The sequence below is a fragment of the Corvus hawaiiensis genome, chromosome 2 (assembly GCF_020740725.1).
Source record: "Corvus hawaiiensis isolate bCorHaw1 chromosome 2, bCorHaw1.pri.cur, whole genome shotgun sequence".
Classification (NCBI taxonomy): Eukaryota; Metazoa; Chordata; class Aves; order Passeriformes; family Corvidae; genus Corvus; species Corvus hawaiiensis.
The window spans coordinates 117425755-117450538 of record NC_063214.1 but is presented as its reverse complement, the minus strand read 5'-3'; the positions used below and the strand labels follow the sequence as shown (position 1 = coordinate 117450538).

At 42.1% G+C, this 24784-nt stretch overlaps 1 long non-coding RNA gene across 2 annotated transcripts in view; it reads left to right on the top strand.

The window, feature by feature from the left end:
* LOC125318965 overlaps window positions 1-22770 on the top strand; it is a 126093-nt gene extending 103323 nt beyond the window's left edge. The window contains exons 5-6 of one of the 2 annotated variants that reach the window (XR_007200552.1): window positions 21451-21530; window positions 22685-22770. This is a non-coding gene — a long non-coding RNA (uncharacterized LOC125318965). The remainder of the gene's footprint in view (window positions 1-21450; window positions 21531-22684) is intronic. The other variant, XR_007200550.1, reaches the window with a different exon arrangement.
* Window positions 22771-24784: the final 2014 nt, after the last annotated feature.

The window sequence follows — 24784 nt, the reverse complement described above, 5'->3', positions numbered from 1 at the left end:
GTAATCCTATTGTTTCTATCGCTCTGTGTAATGTGTGTATAATCACCCTGCTTCCTCATGATGGTATGAGTAACCCCTTTCTATGACAAGCTTTTTCCATATTCCCTATTTTTTGCTCTTTAACTTGTGATTCTACTCCTGCAGCTTTGGATTGATTCAGGTGAGGGAGGAGGCTGGGAAGTGGGAAGAAGGAGGGATGCAAAGGGAGAGAAAGAGCACTTTTCCTTCTCTCACCTGTAACCCCGACGGTTCCATTTGGCTGTGGGCTGGAGATCCGATGATAAACCAGAGGAAATCCCACAGGGTGTGACTGCTGAGGGTTGTCCGTGTGGATGTGGCAATGGAGGCTTCTTGTCCTGTTCCCAGTGGGTGGAAGTGGTGGTTTGGTGAGGGTATCACCATCCCAGGGGCCTTTTCCATGCTCACTCGGCCAGTGCTGCTCCTGCTGGTGCAGTTGAACTACTGAGATGGGAAACCTGGGGCCAAGAAATCAAGTGTAGGCAATGTCCAGAGTTTGCTTAGAGGAGACAGCTCTGTGAAGAAGGATCTGGAAACCAAAAACTTGAGCTGGTTCTGGGCACAAGGCTAATATTGCTCCTTACTCACGTCTAGCAGTCGCCTAAAAGCACTGAATGTATAATTTGGTTCAATTATTTCAGGTGATGCTCTTGTTTTCCTCTTGCTATGTATGTCCTGTTCTTGCTGCTGCTCAGTATTCAGTAATGCCATCACATCCAGCAGCTTGTAGTGCTTTTCCCAGTGTGTCCCTGTGTTCAGCTCCCTCAGACAAACATATTGGGCTCTACAGTCACATGTATTTTGCAATATTCCTCTGCCACTCATTTCCATCAGTGCTGTCTCTGCTGAAATGTTTTGCCACAGGATGAGATGGACAGCATTGTTCAGGGCATTTTCCAAAGGCTCAATAAGAATTTTTGTTTGTGAAGCTGAGGGTTTGTTATATGTCCTGGGAATGAGACAGTTTGCATCCTCTTGGAAGAGCAGGAGCAACAGGTCTAAGGAAGAAAGGAGATTAAACACCAGCTACTGGATTGATGGATCACTTTGCTTTACTTCCTTCATAATTTATGGACTAAACCAAAATCTGCCATCTCACTCTTTGACATTTCTGGCAAACATAAAATACAGACCAACAGAAGAACAAAAGTAGCACATACCAGGAATCAATCCCACAAACCCAACTTTTTTTTACTTTGCTGCCACTAAACCCTAATTCCCATATTGTTAAAATAATTCCTTCTCTTCCTTCCTACATACAAGCTCAGCCCCCTTGATAGATAGTCCATTTCTTTTTAGTGTCTACTGTCTTTGTGGTAACATTTTTATTTGCTGGATGAAAGGGTAGGAAGCCCACTGGTGATTTTCCATTGCTGTTTATTTTATGCAGAATTTCCTCAGATGCTCCAGCAAAGGGCATCTGGGGATCTTTTCTTCTGTAGTATCCATCATGGAAGGGTCTTGATCTTTGTTACACATACAGTAAATACTCATCATTAGCAACATATCAATGCTTAGTTGTCCTTAAATAATTGTTGTTGCCACTGGCTGGAAAACAGAATAAATGGGAGGGGAGGCATACCCTGGGCAAGTATTGATTGCTGTTCCAAGATATTGCCAAAAAATGAGATCCACAGAAACTACAGTAAAACATTACAGTACAAGTTGGTGAGACACTGTGTTCTGAATTTTTTTTCAACTTTGTTGAGAACATTATTGATCTTCTGTATCCAAGGGGACTTGGTTTCCTAAGTATTTTCATTACACCTTCTGGCTCACCTACAAGCACACTAAACCAAGAATACTTTGTCGGGGGAACTAAGTGGTCTCTGGTCTGCCTTGCCCTTGAATTGAATCCGACTTCTAAGAGACTTCCTCAGCCCCGATGTCGTCAGCAGAGCACAGTGTTATGTTGGAACACGAGGGAAATATTAGATCATGGAAATTAACTAAGTGGAAGGACTTAATCTAATTCCTTCATCCTAGGTTATTGTTTTTTCAGAGTCATAACAAATTAGGAGGACTATGTAGTGCAGGAGAAAAAAAAGGAAAACACCTTACCCAAAAAAACCCCTAGGAAAAACCCAACAGACCCTGGCTCATGATGTCTTTGCTTTGTGTTCTGATGTGTCCCTACTCTTGTGCCTTTAACATACATCACATATTCTTCAGAATACACTCTCCACTGTTTTGCATGGAGCTGTGGATTACAGATGTTAATAGGATGTGGTAGAAAATAGTTTTTAAATTTCTGGTGTGGAGGATTGTGCTGGATATGGTCACAGGCTGGTGAGGTGATCCAGAAGAGGTGCTGAATGTCTCTGATTTCACTGTTTTGAAAATACACATCCCAGGAGTGGGGCTGATTGAAACAGCTGAAAAAAACGGAGCTTTTATTTTAAATGTTAACAAGAAATGATAAAGGGCATTCTCTGCAAACTGAGGCTTGTGAACATGTTGCTCACAGTTCTGATACCCTGGCAGTGGCTGCCACATTAGAGAATCCCCGAGCCTGAGGATGGGTTGGGGCAGTTTCCCAGCTGCCCTCAGACAGATGGAGGAATGGATGGGTGCCAGACTTCTCTGTGTTTTCTCTACAGGTTTTATGTGACCCAGCAGAGCATTACTGAAACAGCAGGTCCTGTACCACTCATGTAGTAAAAGCTAATGGGTTTGTTGCTGAAATTTTTAGGTTTTCTGTGTGCAGTTGTAAGCATCCCATTTATCTAACAGCTGTGCTATTGTTGTTTATGACCACTGACTTGAATGAGTTACCAGGAGCTGTTCAGAAGGGGCTCTTTGCTGCCTGTGGCTGTTTTCATCTATGCTCTTGTGTCCCTCAAGAAGAGCTGGGCTTTAAAAAGGTGTGACTCAGCACAGTTGTGTCACATCATTTGTTATTTTTTCTTGCTGAGAGCCTTGGGTATTACCTCAACACAATTATGAAACAGGGCCCTATTGTGGTTAGCCCTGTATATAAATATGCTGAAGGGTAGTCATGTTATAAATTGAACAGTGCAATGAGAAATACCAGTTAGAGACACTAAAATGAGTGCATAAAAACAAGATAATGTTGCAGCCATCAGTGGTCGGGTTAGTCTGCAACTGCCTCAGCTGAAAACATAGGATTTCTAGCATGTAAAAGGCTCCCTAAAAGAAACAAACATAAAAGTTACACCATATTTGTGAGTCAAACAGAAGACAAGATTTTGAGGTGGTGAAGCAATTGAAAGAAAAAATGTTTGCAGAGTGATTAAAATACTAGCAAACCTGGGCTTGCATCTCATGGTCCTTGCTGCTGAAGAACGAGTCTGTTTCTGTGGCTGGTGGTTGTGCTCCCAGTCCCGTCCTTCTCTGGCACCACACTTTTGGAAACTGCTTCATGGCAGGATTGAGAGTGTGCTGGGCCTCAGACCAGCTGGCTCAGGCAACATGTCCACTTCTCCAGAGAGGATTTCTAGAACCCAGCTTTGGTCCCACTGGAAAGCACTGGATTGTCCAAAGAGATCCCATTAAAATAAAGGTTCCAGAAATTTCCAATCTCTCTGCTGCAAAGCTTGAGCTCAATTAGATCAAGATCTCCAGGACCTTTGGTTTGTCTCCATGGATGACTAACATTCTCTGGGAATCTGGTTCATCTCTCAATGCCAGTGAAGTTTTCTTCCAGGAAAAGACTGATGAATTGTGGTGGGTTGACTCTGGCTGGATACCAGGTGCCCACCAAAGCCACCCTATCACTCCCATCCTCAGCTTGGCAGGGGAAAGAAAGTACAACACAAGGTTCATGGGTTGAGATAAGGACAGGGAGAGAGCACTCACCCATTACTATCATGGGCAGAGCAGACTTGATGTGAGAAAATCAGATTAATTTATTACCAATGAAAGTAGAGTAGCATAATGAGAAATAAAAAAACATACCTTGAAAAACTTTCCCCCCTCCCTTCCCCTCCTCCTGGGCTTGACTTCACCCCTATTTCTCCACCTCCTACCCCTCAGCAGCACAAAGGGACAGGAAATATGGGCTGTGGTCAGTTCATCACTCATCTCTGCTGCTCCTTCCTCCCCAGGGGGAGCATTCCACACCTTTCCCCTGTTCCAGTGTGGGGTCAGATATAGGGGAAGCTTCCAGCACCTTCTCACAGAAGACACCCCTGTAGGCCCCCTGCTTCCAAAAACCTTGCCACAAAATCCCAGTACAGAGAACCATAGAATGGTTTAGGTTGGAAAAGACCTTGGAGATCATCTAGTCCAGCTTCCCTAAGGGGAACAGGGACACCTTCCAGTAGACCACCTCTAATCATGGCAAGTATCTAACCCCTGCCACGAGTCTGATAGGTCTTGTGGATGAAGAATGCATTTGATTTTAAGGAAGCTTTGAATGGGCAGCAGTGATTCTGCTTTGTATATTTCCATGAGACTTCCACCAAGACTTAAGTACCATCATGGTGGCTGAGGGGAGATCTGATTTTTGAGTCAAGAATGCATTTTCACATCTCTGAATAATATAACCCCCTTCCACATTGATCCAAGAACACACAGAACTTCAGAGTAAACACTGTTTTTCCCTGTACTGTGGTTTCCTCCTTCCACCTTCCTTCAGGTGCTCAAGGCACCAGACTTTGCTGCTGCTGCTGCATAAAGCTGTTCAGCTGAAGTCATGGCAAGTGATCACAACTGAGTATCTCTCCCATGGATTGTTTTGTTCTCTGATTAAAAACTCAGGCAAATTCTTCTCATTCCCTAATTCCCCAAAGTCCCACAATCAGGTCTGTGTCCCAGCACACCAGTTCCTCACGAGCAGCCTGGAGTGACACAGAACTGCTCTATGGCACGTTCAGCTGGGGATGTTGCAAAGTGAAGATGTCATTTAGCAAATCCTTCTGAAGTCACACTTCCCCCCCCCGCCCAAAAATAGAAATAACAGTTTTTCTGTCTCTCAGGGCAGGTTCTGAGCTACAGCAGGTCAGTGGTGTCCAGGCCAAGTGAAGGTTGCCTCAAACCATCAGCCCCCACTGGTCCATGTAGGAGCTCCAAGCATGTTGCTACTGCTTATTTTCCCAGGTAGGGAGGTGAACCAAGCATGCAGCAAATATTGTATGGTCATCTCTGCCGCCTCAGAATGAGTATTTAACCTGGGGGAGAAGAAAGCACACAAGAAGATAATTTGGGTGTGTTGGGAGGGGAGGTAATTTTTAAGCCAAAAAATACAGTGTTTGGAAATTACTGTTTGATTCACATGGTTTTCTAGAGCTGGAGAAGGATGTGTATTGTTTGAGTCAAGGAAAGTCTTTGGGGAGACATTCTGAAAATAAAAAATTACATGATTAATATGAGGATTCTCTAATTTCTTGCCCATAAAACTAAAGAATGTGTTTTTCCCTACTTAGCCATGCACAAGTTTTTGTGCTGAATGGCTGCTTTGGGAGACTGACAACGCCAAGGGTATAGGCTGGCTACCCTTTCCTCTCCAGCTGATAGATCTGGAGCAGTCCAGTCAAGGAGCATGTTGTGAAAACAATAACAGTTTAAAATTAGATGAATCACTGAGCGAAATAATTCATGTCATGACAAAAAGTAGTTTCAGGTAGTTTAGGAAGTGGCACCTATGTTGTAGCCAGCTGCAACTGGATCTTGTCTGTCTCTCAGTTGGGGAATTTCCTTTCAATTGATGCTGTCATTGAAACAACTGAGACTCAACTCCAGATACCTTGACTTTCTGTTTTCTGCTTATTTTAATGCTGGCTGATTCTTCTGGATTCTCTACTCTCCTTATTAATTATACATTGAAAAAATAACAAAATATTATGAAGCACTGCCCTATCTGTGGAATCCAGCATATTGGATTTTTTGCCTGGAGTGTCAAGCAAGATTAATTATTCTGATAATAGCAGGATGAATCCATTCATCACATACAGTAAAAAAGGCACTGTTAACATTAGGACTGAGTTATTCTTGGTCTTGAGAGGAGCAAATGGCAGAACTGGCATTTAGAGGGTATTTGTGCCTTTAAAAAGCCACATTCCCCTGTTACCTTCTCCTGCTGCTTGGGCCAGATTCTTGCTGCAGGGCTGGCTGTTACCATGGGGGCAGGAGGCAGCCCTGTGGAGGGCTGTGTAGGTATGAATGTTTGGCAGAACCCTCCAATGTTAGGTATGGTATAATTACCCTGTCATTTAACACAACCAAAAAAAAAAAAAAAAAAGGAAAAAAAGAGAAAAAAAATAAGGAAGTGATTTTGTTTTTCTCTGATTGCCTTAGTTCCTGCTTTGCTACGGTGAGATTGCCAAGAACGGTTGCACGGCTTTTGAAAGCTAATTTGAGGTCAGACAGTGATTCAAAATCAATTCTTGATTTTTGTCAAGTGGGAGCTGCAGCCGAAGGGTCTGATTTGGGAAGAGGGTGAGCAGCCACGCTGGCATCCTGCCCTTGCTGCCCTTTCCAGCTGCCAGCATCTTCTGTGCAGGCCTCCACGTTCCTGCACTTCCTCTGAACTGATGAAACTCAGGGGCAGGATCCTTTCAGCTCCACCCCCTCATGTTCAAAAACCTTCTTCTATTTTGGTATAGGGAAAGGAAAAGAAAGTTAGATCTCTGGAATGTGCCCTCATTAAAAAGAGGCTGGAAAAGAGGCGTTTTTGTGGAAACTGGCCGGCTGCACGACTGGAGCCCGTGTCAGCTCATGCACTTGTAACTGAAACAACTCAGCTTTCCAGAAGTCTCTAAATGGATTGCTTTCAGTCGGAACAGTACACAGACATTATAAAACCTGCAATTACTTTTACTGTAGGGCCATAAAATATAGATCTGTTAAAGTCTGGGTGCAGAACACACGGACATCCTACAGTTCCGACCAGCACAGATGAAAGCCTCTTATGGATGATGAAAACAAGGTACTAGAAAATCCATTAGAGGTATTTGTTTCCACTTGCAATGATAGTCTCTGTAACCACATAAAATCAAAGCATCTCTGGGACTTCATTACAAATTTCTTTTATCAATACCGTATGCTGATATAAATAACAGTGTAAGAAAATCTGTGAGAAGAAATTACATTGCATTGTATGATTTAGGGATTTGTGATCAATTATTTAGCATTAATGCATCTCTGTCAGAGATGCACTTAATGTTTTCATTGGAGTGGGACCCTGTAGTGCTGGGGACCGTGTGCATATTGAGTGAACAAAAATCGCTGGCCCAGAGTGCTTTGACCATTTAAATTGGGTTAAGGACAGAAGAGTGTAAAATGAGAGCGCAAAAGTGACTAAACTCCTCTCTAGACACCACCACCATTCTGGGACTGAAACTACACTCATATCCAGTAAGAGAATGGAAAGACATGTTTGCTTTTGAACTCTAGGAAGCAGTAAAGACAGAGACCAAGAGAAATCTGCGATCACTGTGTGTAACAGCTCCTTCCCTGTGCTCTTCAAAGCCCCTCCTTCTCTCACAAACAGAAACAAGACTGGCTGGTGTCTCTTCTGGAAATAAAGAGCTTGGTCCAGAATGGTTTGCAAAGAGAAAGAAGCAAGAACTGCACGTTTTTGTGGTAAAAAATGAAACAAGACTTTCTACAAGGGCAGGTAGTGATAGGACAAGGGATAATGGCTCTAAACTGAAACAGGGTAGATTTAGATGAGATATTAGGCAGAAATTCTTTGCTGTGAGGGTGGTGAGACACTGGAGCAGGTTGCCCCAAGAGGTTGTGGACTCCCCATCCCTGGAAGTGTTCAAGGCTCTGAGCAACCTGGTCTAGTGGAAGGTGCCTTTGCACATGGCAGGGGTTGGAATGAGATGATCTTTAAGGACTCTTCCAACCCAAACCATTCTAAGATTCTCTGATTCTGTAATTAAGATTGTTGTTGTGCTTTTGACAAGAGTCAAAACCAGCCTTGCTCTTCCTGATCCATCAGGAGGTTTGCATTTGAGTTTGCAGGCCCTATGAACTCAAAATATAAAAAAGAGATATTAATCAAACATGCCAATAAAGTTCAGAGAAAGTAACATGAACCCAAAACAATGATTTCCCCCCCCAGCCCTAGCTCTGCTTGCAATATATAATTATCACGAGCTGGTTGGCAATCCTGCAATAACTAGGCACAACAGCATGAGTTAGGAATGTATCATCAATTTATCATCAATCTTACCTTGTAATTTCTTTGCTTTTATTGGTCTATACAACCTCATCATACATAAATAGTGGCATGCAACTTCGTGAAAATTGTTCAAAGTGAAAAAGCCCACCTTGAAATAAATGATAGTAAACACATCAATTTCTAGCATAAATATATAATTAGCATTTTAGAAATCCAAGATTCATGCAACCCCAAATTATAAGAACAGTGACTTGTTGACATAGATGAGCAGATGTGTCTGTGTCACTCACTGGTTCCAAAATAATTTGAAACAATAAATCTGAAACTCGAACTTGTATAATGCCACACTTGCAGGGTGCAGTTCAGATCATGAGGGCAGAGGCCCTAACTACCTAAAGGATGTGAAAATCCAGTTTTTACTCAAGGTGGCTTTGAGAATCTCAGACTGTTTATTCAGCATTATCACCTCCCCGCATTTGTCCCTGTGAAACGGATGTGTCAGGGAAACATGTTCCTGTCCTCAAGGATGTTACTTCTGAATGAAGACAGATTTCCAGGAGTTTTCTTTCAGGATGCATGTGAGGGAGAACAGAGTGACTGTGGTCTTCTGAAGACCTCAAATGGTGAATTCTTCGTCTCTCCCTGAGGCTAAAACCCTTGAGACCTTTCCTAAGGGCTGGGCAGCTGGAGTTGATGCCGTATGCAGGAGCAAACTCTCAGTACAAACAGCAATGCTTGTTGCTGACCCAGGTCCACAGCCTTCCTGTCAGTCATGGGGGCTGGTTAACTCCAAGACAACCTGGGGCAGCTGATCTTTTACCCTTCTTTGGGTCTGAAAGTCTGGATTTGTTGTATCATTCTCATTACTTAAAAGGAGAAGCAGATGTGAGTATCCAAACTAAACAGAGCCTTTGGGGCAGTTGCTACTTGTAATTTGATCTTTAATCAGTGTAATCATGGAAAGGGGCTAAAACCAGAGTGTCTACATTACTGGCATTTATACAGAAAGCAGGGGAACCTACAGGTGGGTGTTGCAGCATTATGTCAGTATTGCCCCTTTTTCTCTTCCACTTCACTGTGGAATGGTACCAAAAATGTGGATCTATCAGTTATGTATCAAAAAGGTACAGAATAAACAAACACACAGCCTGCTGTCTCACATCAGCCTGTCACCATGGTCGCTCTGAACTGTTCGACTGAATGCCACATAGCAAAGCCAAAAAGCAGGAAAACTTCCTGTCCTCACAGTGGTGACATGATATAACCAATGACCTTGTCTCTAGTATCCCTAAGAAAAACCCTTTTGAGGTTTAGCTGAAGCTCCTGAAAAGATCCATGAACACAGCTTCTGAACACATCAGGGTTACAGCTTCTATGTGTATATACATGTGTACGTATAAATATTTTAAAATGGAAAAAGTCCAATTCAGCTTCCATTCCTGACAAGTAGAGTACATCCACTGGGTTTAATAGGAGAGTAAAATCAGGTCCCAGCTCATGAAAGGGCTTCAGTCTGAGCTTTGAGGAGATGACACGTACCAGAGTCTTTAATTAGTCATGTCAGCAGAAGCTTTGCTGACTAAGGACTTCCACAGCTCAGCTGGTCTGTAGGGCAGCATCCAAGCTGGATGCTATAGGATGTTGACCTCTCTTGAGAACCCTGTGCAGCCGCCAACCATCTGCAAAACATGCAGAGTAATCATAATAACTCCCTTGGCAGTCTGTTTCAGAGAGGAAAGGGAAAAGAAAGAGTAAAAAAAAAAAAGGAAATTAATTTCAGTTAGCGTTGAAATACTCCTGTGATTATTGCTTTCACATTTTTTAGTTTGGGGCTATATATTAGAACATTTCTACTCTCAGCACCAAATGTTGTAACAAGGTCTTCAGGGCTAGGACAAAAAAGAAAACTCGTTATACTAGTTTGGAACTCTCCCCCATCAACAAAGATAGATCTTGATCCTTAAGAGGAAATGTGTTTTAGAGGTAGTTAACATTATTTATTAGTTGCCACAAATAGCTTTCATATCCAATTGTAGGGATGGCCAACGTCCCTGACCCCATGAACAATATAACAAAATCTTCATATGCCTGACAGTTTGTAATCCCAGAATTTAGAATAAGAGGAAGATAAATGAGTTTATGGTGGTGGTGGTGTTGTGGTTGGGGGTTTTTTGTGGGTTTTTGACTGGTTTTTTTTCGCCCCTGAAGCACTGGTCTATAAAATACACCAATATTGCTATACCTGGTGCCCTGAACTCCTCCATTCCTCTGGAAGCACTGGGAGGAGCAGGTGCTGCTTTGCACAGTGGCTGCCTCTGGCTGGTGACTGCAACATTATCAGGCCAAAACTGTTTTCCATGGAAAGCCTGCTTACACAGGAGAGGGCAGGAGGTGGAAGTGTCCCCATACGGAGGTAAACCTGTGACATTGGGCTGACTTTAAAACAAAGGTACTCTTCACCAGGTTCGGCTCTGAAATTCGTTGCTTGTACAAATGGGGGAACAGAAAGTAAAATGAGACTATTTTTCATGTACCACACGTAATAACCCTTTAAATACTTTGTGAGCCCTCTAGTGGTGCTGTCCATGCCCTGGAAACCTCCGGGAGCCAGCTGGAGCCAGGCAACCCTTCGTGTGAGTACCAACGCTGCTCTTAAGGTGCAGCGTGCACATCTCCTTTATTCTGATTACCTTTTAAAACCCCGGAGGTGAGGGCTTTGTTTCTGCTTCCCCTGATAAAAAATTCTTCAAAACAGAGGTGTGTGGCTCCTACATCCCAAACAGCTGTGGTGGGCAGCTAAGACAGCATCATCCTTAATGCGTCTGCTGCAGGTCTGGTTTTCACCATGCTGTGCTCTCTAGGGTTAAACAGCATAGTAGAGATACAGCAAGAGTTCACCAGAGAGGAAAAATTTGGCTGGAAAATCCTAAACCCATTTCTAAAAGAGCTCATCTATGGGATTTCTGTGCAGTGAAAAGCATCACTCTGCTTTTATTCCAAACACAGTTCGGAGCTCTCCTTTATTTTTTTAGAATTGACCCATAAAGACTACAGGAGGGCACCAATTAGTGAAATAAACCTCTAATCCTCAGTGCAGTGCCTGCTACAGGACTGCTGTTTAACAGCCTCCTTGCTAATCAATTCTCTTCAGTCAGCTAAATGCCTTAGATGCTATGTAAATAAATGCAAGTTTAAGAGTGTTCTACAGCGAGCAGTTAAAGCTATGTTCCTTCTACTCCACCATAAAATCAGCAGGCATGTTAACAGATATCTACTCCACCTTGTAGGAATGACTTTCCTTGTTCATTTGATTGCTGCAGCTTGGGAAAAACAGAAGCAGGGAACAGCAATAAACTGCCTGCTCTTGCGCAGCACCTCAAACATCTGATACCTCGATGGCAGCCAAGGCACGGAACAAAGGTGCATATTTTAGAGTCAAAACACTGCCCACAGTTTAGGTAGCTATTTTAGCTCTTCTGTGATAAATTAAAAGTCAGACTGTCGTACTTGGAGCTTTCTGGATAAAATGGCTGCTCCCTGTCACCTTCTTCATGCATAGCATTCCTCCAGAGGAGAGGTTTTCCCTTACAAGTTTAGATGTTTTCCCTTATGAATTGAGATATTAGTGAAAGATATAGTAAGTGTAGTTTGAAATGAGACAGTGTGCAAAATCCCATCAAAGACAAATGAAACCCAACCCTATTGAGGATGATGGCAAATCCACATCTTTAATGGAACTAGAATTTCACCCCTAGTGTGTCAGTGAACAACAACTTTTAACTAAAAACTTTTTTTTTGAAAAACTGAAAAACTGTGTATTCGTCACTTCTCTTCTCTGCTGTCCTGAGGTAAGAGCAGTGATGCTCAGAAAGGGATAATCAAACCCTTAATACTTCCAATAATACATCCCAGTATCCTCCAGCACAGACATGAGTGTGAACAAATGAAACACAGGGAGATGGAATTACTTGCCCTGAATTATCCATCAGAACTTTAAACAAAGCACAGGTCCTGTGTGCTCATGGCATTGAGCAGACATTTAAAAGCAAGTAAATAAGATGATGCTGTGTCCTGCAAGTTTCACTGAGTTACTTACATAACATTCTTGTCAGTCTTCACACTTACATTGAATAACAAATATTAAATAAACAGAGCATTTTATTTGAGTTGAAAAACAAATCTTGAATAAACAAAACGTTTTATTTCTGTGTCTAGCATTTTAGAATTTTCAAAATCTCCAACGCTCCATTATCTTGCCTTTGTGGAGAAATGTACCCTTCCTTTTTTTTCAGCATGGATTTTTTAATAATTTCTGATAATGTTGTGATACATATCATTGGCAACTTCAAACACTCACTTTTTTACAGATAAATGATCTTAATTATACAAACTCCGTCTGCCTTGTGGGAAATTATTAACATAGCAACATCTTATACATTAAGAGTAACTAATTTCCATATCTATTATTTATCAATATTTTAGCACGTAGCACAGGTGGTGAGTTTTTCACTGACTAAAATGGTGAATGAACTCAGGTAAATTATACTGACAGACCATATGCACCATGTGCATGACTGCTGAAACCTAAGAATTTCATAAAGCAGAGACAAAGATGCCACATTTTTTTTTGCTCTCCAAATGTTACCAGTTTTGGAGGTAGTTTCCTTCTATGCACACAGAGGCACAAAATTTTCAGCAACTTTATTATGTATGTTTATTAAGTATGGAAACTGGACCTCTTAACATACAGCACATGCACAACCTGAAATTATTAGTTTCACTAATAGGCAGTCCAATGATTCCAAAATACACTTAGAACAGCTAAGATTGCTTAAAGAGGAATATTTCTGAATTCAGTAACTGAAAAAGGTGGCAGCAAATCCTATAAATTAACATCAGTCCAAACTAGAGGACAAAGAGCTGGTTAGGAATAAAATGAGAATTGAAAAGAACTCAGTGAGTCCTGGTGAAATTCCACGATAGCAAAATATAACAATTTCTTTGGAGAACATTTGAGAAGGTTTGTTTCTTTAGCTTTATTTGAATTTTAATTTTAGTACGAAATGTTCAGAAATTTTATTCTTGGTTGTCTTAAATTAGCCAGATTCTATCCATTTAGGAAAAACAGTTGGGGCTTTTCCTCTACCTTGCATTAGACTGAAAACATGCACGCTTAGTATAAAATAGCTTTATAATACATAGCATCATTTCCTGCCAAAGATTTGGGTCTGCTCTTCACTAGGGCTAGTGGTTTGTCATGATAAGTCATACGTGTTTCCATGGGGAAAGTGCAAGGTGAGCATCATGAGCATGTAGTATAAAACATGGATAATTTAATTTAAATACAGATATTCTTTATTTTTAAATACACATAGATATTCTATATTTTTAAATAAACATATTTAAAAATCCAACAATTTTGTTAACTATGTATCTTTACTTCAGTGGTACCAATAGCAGAGTGGTGTTATTGCTCCCTCCTAATTTCTGCTGCTTTGGCTGTGCAGAGGGAATTGAGTTCCTAGTTCTGTGGGGTCAGGGGCTTCTACCTGTGGTCCACAGACTCCTGGGCTTACAGTTGACTTCTGTGGGGGCTGTCAGGAGGTGAGGCAGCCAGCCCAGATCCTGGGCAGTGGGTCACCCTACCAGCCTTCAGCCCTCTAACAGAGAACTCCAGGGTCTTGATGGACAAGATGAAAATCATTGCTGTTACAGATTTTCACAAAGCAGCCTTGTCCCTAGAGGGTGTAATCACAGAATCATCAAAGTTGGAAGAGACCTGCAAGATCATCCAGTCCTACTGTCAACCCAGCACCCCCATAATCACCCCCAAACCATGTCCCCAGGTGCCACATCCAGATGGTTCTTGAACACTTCCAGAGACTCCACCAGCTTCTTGGGCAATTTATTCCAATACTTGACAACTGTGTCAGTGAATTTCTTTTCTAGTATCTAATCTGAACCTCCCCTGATGCAACTTCAGGCCATCCCCTCTTGTCCTTTCACTTGGGACATGGCAGAGGAAACAGACCACAGCTCACTACAACCTCCTCTCAGGTAGCTGTAGATGTCTCTGGGCTCCTTCCATGATCACAGCTGAGATAAAGTATTCTGATATAATTGAGGTAAAGTCATCTCACAACTGAGATAACATAACCACTTGCCCAGAGAAGTGTGTTTCTCTCCACTAATTAATTATTCAACCCTGCTGAATGAACCTCCAGAAACTAAAATTTTCCTCTATGAATTTTGTCCCCTCTTAAGCCCCCTTCCATCCTAAGCACAGGTAGCACAGAACCAGAGGGGGTGAGTTCATACTAACAGCAGCCCTGGTAAGTCAGTGCTCACCTTCCACTGAAAAGGGCCTGCTCCATCTCCCCTGCCCTTTCTCCCCAGCTGCAGGCACCCTTCTCCCTCCTGGAAATAGTGTGGCCTTAGGGCGAGCCCACTCACTTGACAGGTTGACATATCTGGCAGTAAATTGTTCTTTTACTTGCATATTTATGTGCAGTGTTGGATTTCCACCAGGTCAATTCTCTGAATTGATTTGCCCCAGGGCTATCTGATCACCAGAACCATCCCAAGGGAATGCGGCAGGACCGTGTGGCTGGGGGAGGAGAGAAGGTGAGGGGCAGGGTCTCCTCTCTTTTCCTTGGCAGGACTCAGCAAGATGTGAAACCATAACCAGAAGATGAAGCTCACTGGCAGCTCGATGTCCTGACTGCCCCCATCACATGCTCCTCTCCTGTCCTTGCACCAGCCCCAGGGGCTGCAGGACCTGCCTTTGCTAAAAGCCTGATGCTTCCTCGCAGTCCTTGTTTTTACCTGCACTGGCAGAAATGGATTTCAGTACTGTGCAGGCAGGCAAGATCCCACCCACCCTGGTGGGAGGGAGCAGGCAGGGCAGAGACATGGGACCACAGCATATAGAGAGGACACAGATGGCTGGAGATACTTTGGAAGGGCCTCTGAGATATTCAGAGGAAACCATGAGCTCTAGCTGTGGGGCTGGCATCCTTGAGAGCCCCTCTGAACATGTTCACGGTGTCCCTCTTCCCACATCACTCAGCGCATCTTTCTCCTCTTAAGAAACAAATGTCTCCTTATGGCACGAGCTGTGGATTGATTTAAAAACACATGAAGCCAGCTGAAAACAAAATTCATGTGACAGCTATCACAAAAGTGCAGCTCTAACAGTGATGGCTGCCTGGATGTCGAAACAGTGCTGAAAGAGAGTCCGACTCACTGCAGCGGCAGTCGTCAAACCCTGGCATGATGGGAGGTATCCTTCCTGTTCACACAGCCATCCCAGGAGCCAGAACTGTCTTTCTGCATCTGCCTTATAAAAACTTGCTTCTTGAGCTACATGTATCAATTCAGTTTTGTTTCCTTCTGGATGATGAGCAAATGCGAGCATTTGAGTTTATCAAGCCACAGCTGTGAGATACCTTTGACAGGGAATCTGCAAACCCAAATCCCCCAGTCTGATGAATATTCTCAAAACTAAGCACATTCAAGCTTCTGTGCTCTGGATATTACACAGGCTTACACAAGATGTGAGGGACTGGCAAAACAGAGCAGCGAGCTTAATTATGAAACAAAAAGCAGCTATGAGAGCAACTGTGCAGTGACTAAGGGTACCCAAAATCCAGAGATTAACTCTGTCTTCTTGAGATACGAAGGACTGGCTGTTAGAGGCCTGGTTTATCACTGTGTTAAACCAATTTTATGTTGGTGTAAAAACAGGATGATAGAGCTGTGCTGAGCAGCCCTAAGTATGCACCCCCTCTGTTCTGTTGTACACTCTCCCAGACATAAAACCAGCTAATGATTGAGAAAATCAAGGAAAAACCTACTAAAAATGAAATGGTAGAAACGACAGGTGTGGGAGAAGAGAATCATTACACTCCTTGATCAATGCACTTCTACTGAAATGATTTGGCCTGAGGGGCAATGGAAATTTATTGGAAAGATAACATTCAGCAAGATAAAGACCTCTTGCAAAGCAGCATTAAAATATCTTTGATGAGTCATTAAACCAGGCTGAAAGTTTCTTAAAGACTCCAGAGTTAAACACACACCTTGTATGTTTGACCATCACCATCTTACCACGTTATTTAATGCCTGCAACCCTTTGAACCCTGTTCTGTTATTACTGAGCTTGTTGTACAGTACTTTATTGGTTTAGGAGACACTTTGATTCACAGTGACTTATTCACAGCATAATTCTATTCAAGAGAAACAAGCATGTGACTCTCTCTACAACAGCAGCACATTCCGAGTGGATAGTATGGCACACATTGCAAAATCTATATTCTTCACAAAGCATGTGTTAGTGCCATGAGAATTCATCTTTCTTCTTTTAAACTACACGAGTCTTTCTCAAGTGTAAAAGGCCTTAGGAAGTGCACTTGAAAACACTCTGAAGTTCAGGAAATGCCAAGGAGCCTCATTTCTACACGTGTTTATTTGCACAGGAACGTCAATATGCAGAATGACTGCTGGGCTAGAACAATGCAGGAAAAGAATTTTCAGAAAGGGGGCCAGTGTGGCTGGGATAAGCATATTGTGTGAAAAGTACACCTTGCATAGTAGCAGGGCTTTCACATAATGGTTCCATTTAATTCCATCTATGATCAGTTAATTTTAGCTATTTAAAATACTGCAAATGTATTCCTTATGAGATTGTTACACAAAATTATTTGGCTTGAAATAAGTCGGTAGTAATCAGTGGCAATGGTACTTTTACAGTAAATGTACATTAAGTTTATGAATGACTACACAATAGGACATAAAAATATATCTATTTGGAATTTCCAAGTTTTATGGGCTTTCTCCAGGAAAAAAAAACCCACCAAACCTTCTGAGAAGCCTATTTATCCAAGTAGATATCTATATACACTCCTTTACTGTAAGCGAAAGCAAACTTGTGTCCTCTGTAATGTTTACTTTGATTAACTATAGATGGTTTGCCCTGTGATTGCTGCTAATGTTCTGTGGAACCATTTGTTTTCCCACAGAGTTAAAGGCATTAAAGGAGGAGCTATTGCCTTCTTTTTAGGATGAATTAATTTTAAAAGCATTTTTGTTTAAAAGGAGATTAAAAAAATCCTGAAGAAACAGAGATTGCCCAGTCTCTCACCTGTCTACTTTAGGAGTGTGCATGAGCAGACACGTGGGATGTGGACCTTATTAAGGAATAAGGGAGAATATTTTTGTGAGGAGCACTCTGTTAGGTTATTGGCAACAAATCACTTGTCCCTCAGGACATGCAGCACTTGCATGTCTACTGGCAAAACCTGGAGGGAACCTGTTCTAAGTTTACCTGCTATTTATTCTGAAAGGTTTTAATAAAGACTTAATTGTAAAAGCGCTTCCAAGGAGCGACTTGAAAGTGAAAGCATCCCTGTGCAGGGAAAATAATGGTTCTGCTGCATAGTTCAGAATCTTTGGGATTAAGGATGTGGCCGGTGGAATTTATGAAAAGTAGTGTAAATAAATACATCAAGATGTGATCATTCAGAGGTTGTTTCTCATAACTGCTCTTTCCCCTCCTTTTGTGTTATTTATTCTTCTCTGTTGTGCAGCCCTGACTGTTTCCTTTGGGAGCTGGGGTCTGCCTGCTGGGTCCCCACAGTCAGGATGGGCTGGTCCCACTTCGATGTGCTAAGAGGGCTTCGGCCTCCACACACACCTCCTCAGGAGAAAGCAAACAAAGAAAGGCTCAGGTTTCCTTGTCGGTGTTCAGAGATGCTGTACCTGTTGTGGGTGGGGGCTTCACCACCCTACAACGTGCTGGTGATGATCTCTCCTTTGCTTTCTGTGGAGGAGTTTGTTGACAATGGACTTTTTTCCATCTGAAAAATGGAAGCAGTTTTGCTGTTCATCTTCACCGCTGGAGGTTTTCAATGGCAGGTGTGCTGCAGCAGCTCTGGAGAGCTTGAGGAGCCCACTGCTCTCATACCACAAAGCCAGAGAAAGGCACGTGGGCTTGAAGAGCCTTTTGAGAGACTCTTGAACCTGAACTTGGCTGCTTCTGTGCCTGTTGTGAATGAAAGCAAAGAGCCAATCTGCCCTAACCAAGCTCATGTTGCAGTAAAGGGAATTTAAATCCTAAGTGTTTTGCTTCAAGGCTATACAAACACCTCTATTTGGTCACTGGCCTGTCTTTTTATTCCAGCACTGTTGTAGGAATGTAAATTAGGACCAACAAGGAACAAAATGGTTTCTGTTCCTAAGTCGATGCTTAAGTTACAGCCATCAGATACAAGTTTTAATTATCATTGAGGTAATTGAATACTAACATTTTTTTCTTTTGTTTCTAGCGGAAATTATCTCATTTTACACCTTCATGGTCACTGCTTGTTTTCAGGGACAGATTTTCTGCAATCTCTCACACCGATTTAAAAAACCATCTGAAATTACTAGCACCATAATTTGGACTGAAACTAGGAACAGCTCTCCTTAATAATTGCAGACATGATGAGTAACTAATTTATGTTGCCTTTTTATCACCATGAGTTTTACAAAAAGCAAACAAATAAAAACAGGTCAGCACCCCCACATTTGCTTTTTGCCCAACCTGTCCCTTCCCCTCCTGGTTTCTGTGAGCTGTGGCCACACAATGGGAAAGGTGTGGGCTGAGCATGTCTGTCCATCAGGTGTTGCTGCATCTCTCCAGTGTAACGTGGGGTGAACCACACTGGATCTCATCCACCTTATCCTCTCCTCCCGTGTGCCACATCCTCAAGCACTGTCCCGACAGCAGCTCACAAGGGTGTGGAAACTGAGCTGAAAAAGTCAGAGGACCCAGTGGATGGGAACCCACAGCACTGAGTGTGCTGTGAAGTTACAAGGAGCCAACACAGAAAAGTTTGGCCCCAAATCCTCCTCCCAAGTGTGTCTGCTGGGCAAAGATCCATTGCAACCTCTCTTATTTCAAGATACTGCAGAAGTACTCCAAGAATTAAAAACTATTATTTTTTTAAAAAAAGTATATTTGGGGGAGCTGCAAGCTTTACTTTTTTAGACATAATTGTCTAAAACTCCAGATGTTTCATATTTAAATCACTTACCATGAACTTAGAGGTGTGATGCTTCATTCAGGCCGGTCTCAAGGTTTAGGGGCTTAGGACCATCTAATATACATAAGCATAATATACAACATCCATATGTTGTCACCCTTTCCTTTAAATGATGATTCAGACATTAAAATTCTAATTTTTATGATTTGTCTTTCAATGTGTTTTACATTAATATTAACATGCAAATAAATCCAAAAAAGTTTTTAGGTGTATGAATGTATCATTAATACAAGTTGTTGAATGATTAGGTAAGATAAGAGTGCTTTTTCTCCTCCCTTGCATTTCCATGGAATAAGAAACTTCAATATTCCTGAAAACCCTCCTTTAAAATGCTGCTTCACAATCACTGACTAGAAAGATCAGAACATTTCCTGAAATAATGTGGTTTGCATAAGGTCACAGTAGAGATCAGAGGAAAGAATTGCACCATGTCCCAGTTAAAATATGTCTTTTAACCACCGAACTTGCTCTTTTGTAATTTTGAATCTTTCCCCCAAATGAGCATAATCAAGATACCTCCACATATTTTATTGTGCATATCTGTATTTATATATATACCCACACATATATAGCAAATGCAAAGATTTTGTTTGTACCACATGCAACCGCAAAAGCAAAGTTACTTCAGAAAAATAACCAGTAATAAAATGCTGTAATTTTTCTCAGGAAGAGAAGATAGTGTGAATGAAGATTAGATTTATAAAAACAAAAATTCATCTGGAAAACTCTTCTACAGTAAGCAGAGCTACTGTTCTTTATCACAGTGTGGTCAGACAGTCACCTGCAGTGTGGCAGCTGTCCCTGAACACCACTGAGTTCTGCATGCCCATGGCTCTTCACTCTTCTCATAATTGCTAACTGAAATTTATAGGAAGGCAAATTAAATAAAATAAAGAGACTATCAGAGTATCAGTTGTAACAGAGCATTGGAAACCATAGAGCCAAAATATGTTGTCTGGCTGATGGTGCATCCAAAGTTCATCTGGAAGTTGAAAGGGGCCGCAGGGAAGGCATCGAATACACCTGAGAGATAACAGTGTAAATCAGGCTTTGTGGCAATCAAGGTATGTGTGTGGTGAAAACAGAGGCAGATGCATGTTTAGATTAGTGAGTTGTGCTAGACATGATAGGTGCTGAAACTTCAAGAATTGATTGCCAAATTTGTTGTTATTCCCATTCTGGGCAGAGAGTTTGGAGTAGGAGAAGAGTCATTAGCAGCACCTCTCTCAACAGGTACCAATGCAATGATTAGTGAAACACCTCAAAACATGCTGTGCAGCCCTCTGGAGAACTGGATGCTGACATGGCCCTATAATTTTATCTTACATTTTGTCTTTTACCTCCTGATCTCCTAAAATGATATTTTTCTACCTTCTTTTGTCCTAACCCCTGATTTTGGAGACTAAAACGAAACATATGACACAGCCTTCAGTTTGCAGTGTCAATAGGAATATTTGCTTGCTGAGAGTTAATCACACACCAAAGAGGCATTTTAAATGGCCATTTTAACCCTGCAACACTCTGGCATGTACCAAAGAAAACTGTACTGGCAGGGATCAGTGTTATTCCCAATGCTGTCTCCCCAGCTTTGTTTATGGTAAGAACCTGTGTTTTTAATTTATCATAGTTCCCTCCTGAAGCCTGGTGTTGTCATGTAAAGCCAAACTGAGCAGATGTTGTTATGACAATGATTATTAACATTATTATTATTGATGTTTATAAATTAAAGCCTTTAGGGGGAGTAGTCACCTGCCTGTTTTAGTTCCATGGAACTAACAGGACAACTGAGGTCCCCATGCTTGTTTAAAGGCTGTTTTAAATAGAGATGAACCTGAACATATGTTTAATTGCTTCACGAGAAGTATGGAAAGTCTCATTTTCTTCATGGGACAAACCCCCCTTTATTCCTTCCAGCCAGACCACACAGGCATAAATCATGCTGAACAGCCAAAGAAGCCTGTCCCTGCAAAAATTCCTGGATTGATCAAACTTAACACCTAATTACAGAGCTGCTGAACCTACTTACACTGAAGGCGGTTTGAAAGGCTGCCTGAAACATCATGGGTTGAGATGCCTTTGTCGGGAGCATTGTGCTGTGATGTGCAACGTGGGTAGATTCCTGTGGGATGTTGACAGTTTGTGGGAAATGCATGTAGGAGGAACTGGGTTACAAAGACCAGGGGGTTTAAATTTTTTTCTCTCTCTCTCTTTCATTGTACTGCATGTGGGTTTGTTTTGTTTTGTTGGCTTTTTAAGGTATGGGAAAGGAAGAGCTTCTGGTTTTGGAAAAATCTGGCCACTACATGCAGCGTGTGATGAGCCACTCGTTCCTGAAGGTTCGGTACTACACCGGTCCTGCCCTCCCAAAAGGATGCTGGTTGATGCTCCTGAAAGCTCTCATGTTCTTTTTGCTCATGGCATTTATATCGAGTGTTAATCAGTTGTTAAGCTATGGATTTATGTAATAAATTAATTAGCTCTGCAATGTTTCCTCCACTCTCTGCCTGCCAGTCTGTCTCCGCTGGGACTTGTTCATTTTTTTCCAAACAGTTACAAATAGCTCTCAGTATTTTTTAAAAATAATTTGTCAGGCTAATATTTTTTTCCATTTTCACACCAGAAGTGGATTTTCTCCTCTGTGTTAGCCCGGCCTGAGGCACAGGGCAGGCATGATTTGGGTCTGCATTGGCAGTGGGTTTAACATACAGAGGTTAAAGTTCATTGGCTTACGGCAGTGCAAGGATAGGGGAGAGGCTTTGCTATTGGAACAGGATGAATCTTACCTTCATGAACAGGGCATAAGATATCCAAAGTCATAATGCCACCAGTTATAGAAAAACCATTTTCATGGCACCCTCCCTCCCATGCTTTCTCTTCCCTGTCCTGAATGTATGCTGGAATTGGCATACAATATCAGAGCAGGATCTGTTTAATCTAGAGATGGTGTTTACAACTTCGTGAAAAATATTTCTTGAACTTTTTGAATTTGCATATTCTAGTTTTCTTTATATGCATTCAGTCCATTTTAATTCTGCTAGAAGAAAGAATTACAGAGAGTAATTTTGTATTGGTGTTGTGAGAAAAAATGCAGTCTTTTATCACTCCTTATGGATTTTTATCATGCAATGTTTCCAATTTTTTTGAATGAGAGAAACACTGAATAGGAGCACAGGATATTTCATTTGTATCAAAGTCATCATATTGAAACCTCTAATATATTCCCTCTTATTTTGTCTTTAAATTAAATGGACCTAATCCTTTTTATCTTTTCACATAGAAAATTCTTCATTCCTCTATTTATTTTAATTATTTTTTATCTGAATCCCCTCTGTTGCTGTATTATCTCCTCTAAAAGCACTGACCAAAACTGAACACAGTGTCCCTGTTGGCAGTGCATTATTCATGTACCTATCACATTATACTGTTTATAATGTTTTCCATCCTGTGTCTTACGCCTCATAATATACAATTTGTCAATTTTTTCCCACAGATTCCACACTCTACAGAAGCTTTCCTGCAGAGCTGTTGTCAGGAGTGAACCAACCCTTTTCCAGAGTGTAGCAGTTTAAAGTCAATAAGGTGTCTGTGACTTTCCAAATTCTTCTTACTAATTGTTATTTCTTCTCACTTAACAGCATGTACTTGGCTGCCATTCACCTGGCCTTGTTAGGGTTGTCACCATGTGTAAAATTTCTTCAATTTTAGCCAATAATGTGTTCAGTTCTGGGCCCCTCACGACAAGAAAGATGCTGAGGCTCTGGAGTTTGTAAAGAGAAGGGCAACTGAGCTGGGGAAGGGGATGGAGCACAAATCTCATGATCAGCGGCTGAGGGAGCTGGGGGTGTTTAGCCTGGAGAAAATGAGGCTTGGGGGCGACCTTATCACTCTCTAAAACTCCCTGACAGGAGGTTTTGACCAGGTGGGGATCAGTCTCTTCTCCCAAGTAGAAAATCATAGGACAAGAGAAGGAAGTCCCCATCAAGGGGAGGTTTAGATTGAATATTAGGAAAATGTCTTCACAGAAACAGCTGTCAAGCACTGAAACAGGCTGCCCAGGGAAGTGGTGGAATTAGCAACCCTGGAGGTATTTAAAAGACCAGCAATTTGTCTTCTATATATTAATTCTTATATATTAAAGTGTAGATGTGGCATTGAGGGACGTGGTTTAGTGGTGGATCTGGCAGTGCTGGGTTACCAGTTGAACCCGATGATCTCCAATACCTTTTCCAGCTGAAACGACTTTGATTCTCTGTGTGTGTGTGCTCTGCAGATGCTCTCACATAAGCACACATCCCTTTCTCGGGTTCATTCCCACCAGTAGCTCTGCTAGAAGACACCCCAGCTCAGCTTCTGCTGGGCCATCTGGGTTCTTTGTTCTTACTCTGCATCTCACGCCTCTGTGCTGTGCTGCAGTTGTCAGCACAGAGCTGGCACTGGGGCTGGTGCAGACTCATCTGAGCTGCCTCTGAACTGGCTGGCCCAGGTGGAGCTGGCAGCAGTGTGGGAGGCTGAGAGCTCTCCCTGAGGTAGCTGTGATGATCTCTGTGCTGATACACCTACCCTCCTGCAGCACGGGAGCTACACCGGCAAAAAATGACTCACGTAAAGCTCCTCAGCCTCCAACTGCACCTCTGAGTGCAACCTGTGCATGGCCTTCATATTCCAGCCATGAGGAGGGTTTCTCCAGCATCCTGGGCTCCCATGTGTTGAACAGTCTTTCTGGGAAAAACCTCACTTTATCAGAGGCTTTTGGATAGTTCTAGTGCATAATATCCGCTGAGGTAACTCCACTGATTCTAGATTCTTTTAGGCCTCCATCTAGCAAAACTCATAATCCTTTGCTTAATATTAAGCTACCACCAGTGGGATTTTTCCCATGCTCACATGCAAATGAGTGCTCCTATGTTGAACTCAGTGACCTCTTTCTGTTTGAGTACTTGGCTGAAGAAACAATCTGTTTTATGGGATACAATCTTTACACTGTAATTTCTAAAATGTTCATCTCTGTAGCCTGCAAGCAGGTTCTGTGGTGCGGTGCTAGAAAGGCTGCTCACTGATAGTGGGAAATGTTGGCTGCACTACCTTTCTAAACTCAGGCCAAAAGAGCATTCAGATTAAGCAATAATTTAAGCAACATCATGAGGAATGGGGAGAGCACATGGCCAGTTAGTCACCAGAGGTACAGACGCACGCAGAAAGTAAATCCCCAATCTGTTATAATAATGCACTTAGTTACTGGAAATGCAATATGAGCCTACTTTCATGAGCAAGGATGAAAGAACTTGTTTAACCTTTGTACAGCTTTTTCCACCCACACACACCAGTGACATCAGATGCTTTGTATAGGTAAAAAACAAGTCAGCATTTGGGAGACTCCTGAACACGAGACAGTGATAACCTCTAAAAGGCATTTAACACACCTGTGGTGGGTCACTTGAAACTTCTTGCTACTTATTCCTGGATCCTAATGACTCTGACAGAAAACCCTTCAGCCCTGTGCATAAAGCACTGGATGTGAAGCACTTACTGGAAGGTATTTTATGTTTTGCATGCAGTATAAAGTAGGGCTTTTGCATTTAAACTGGGGGAC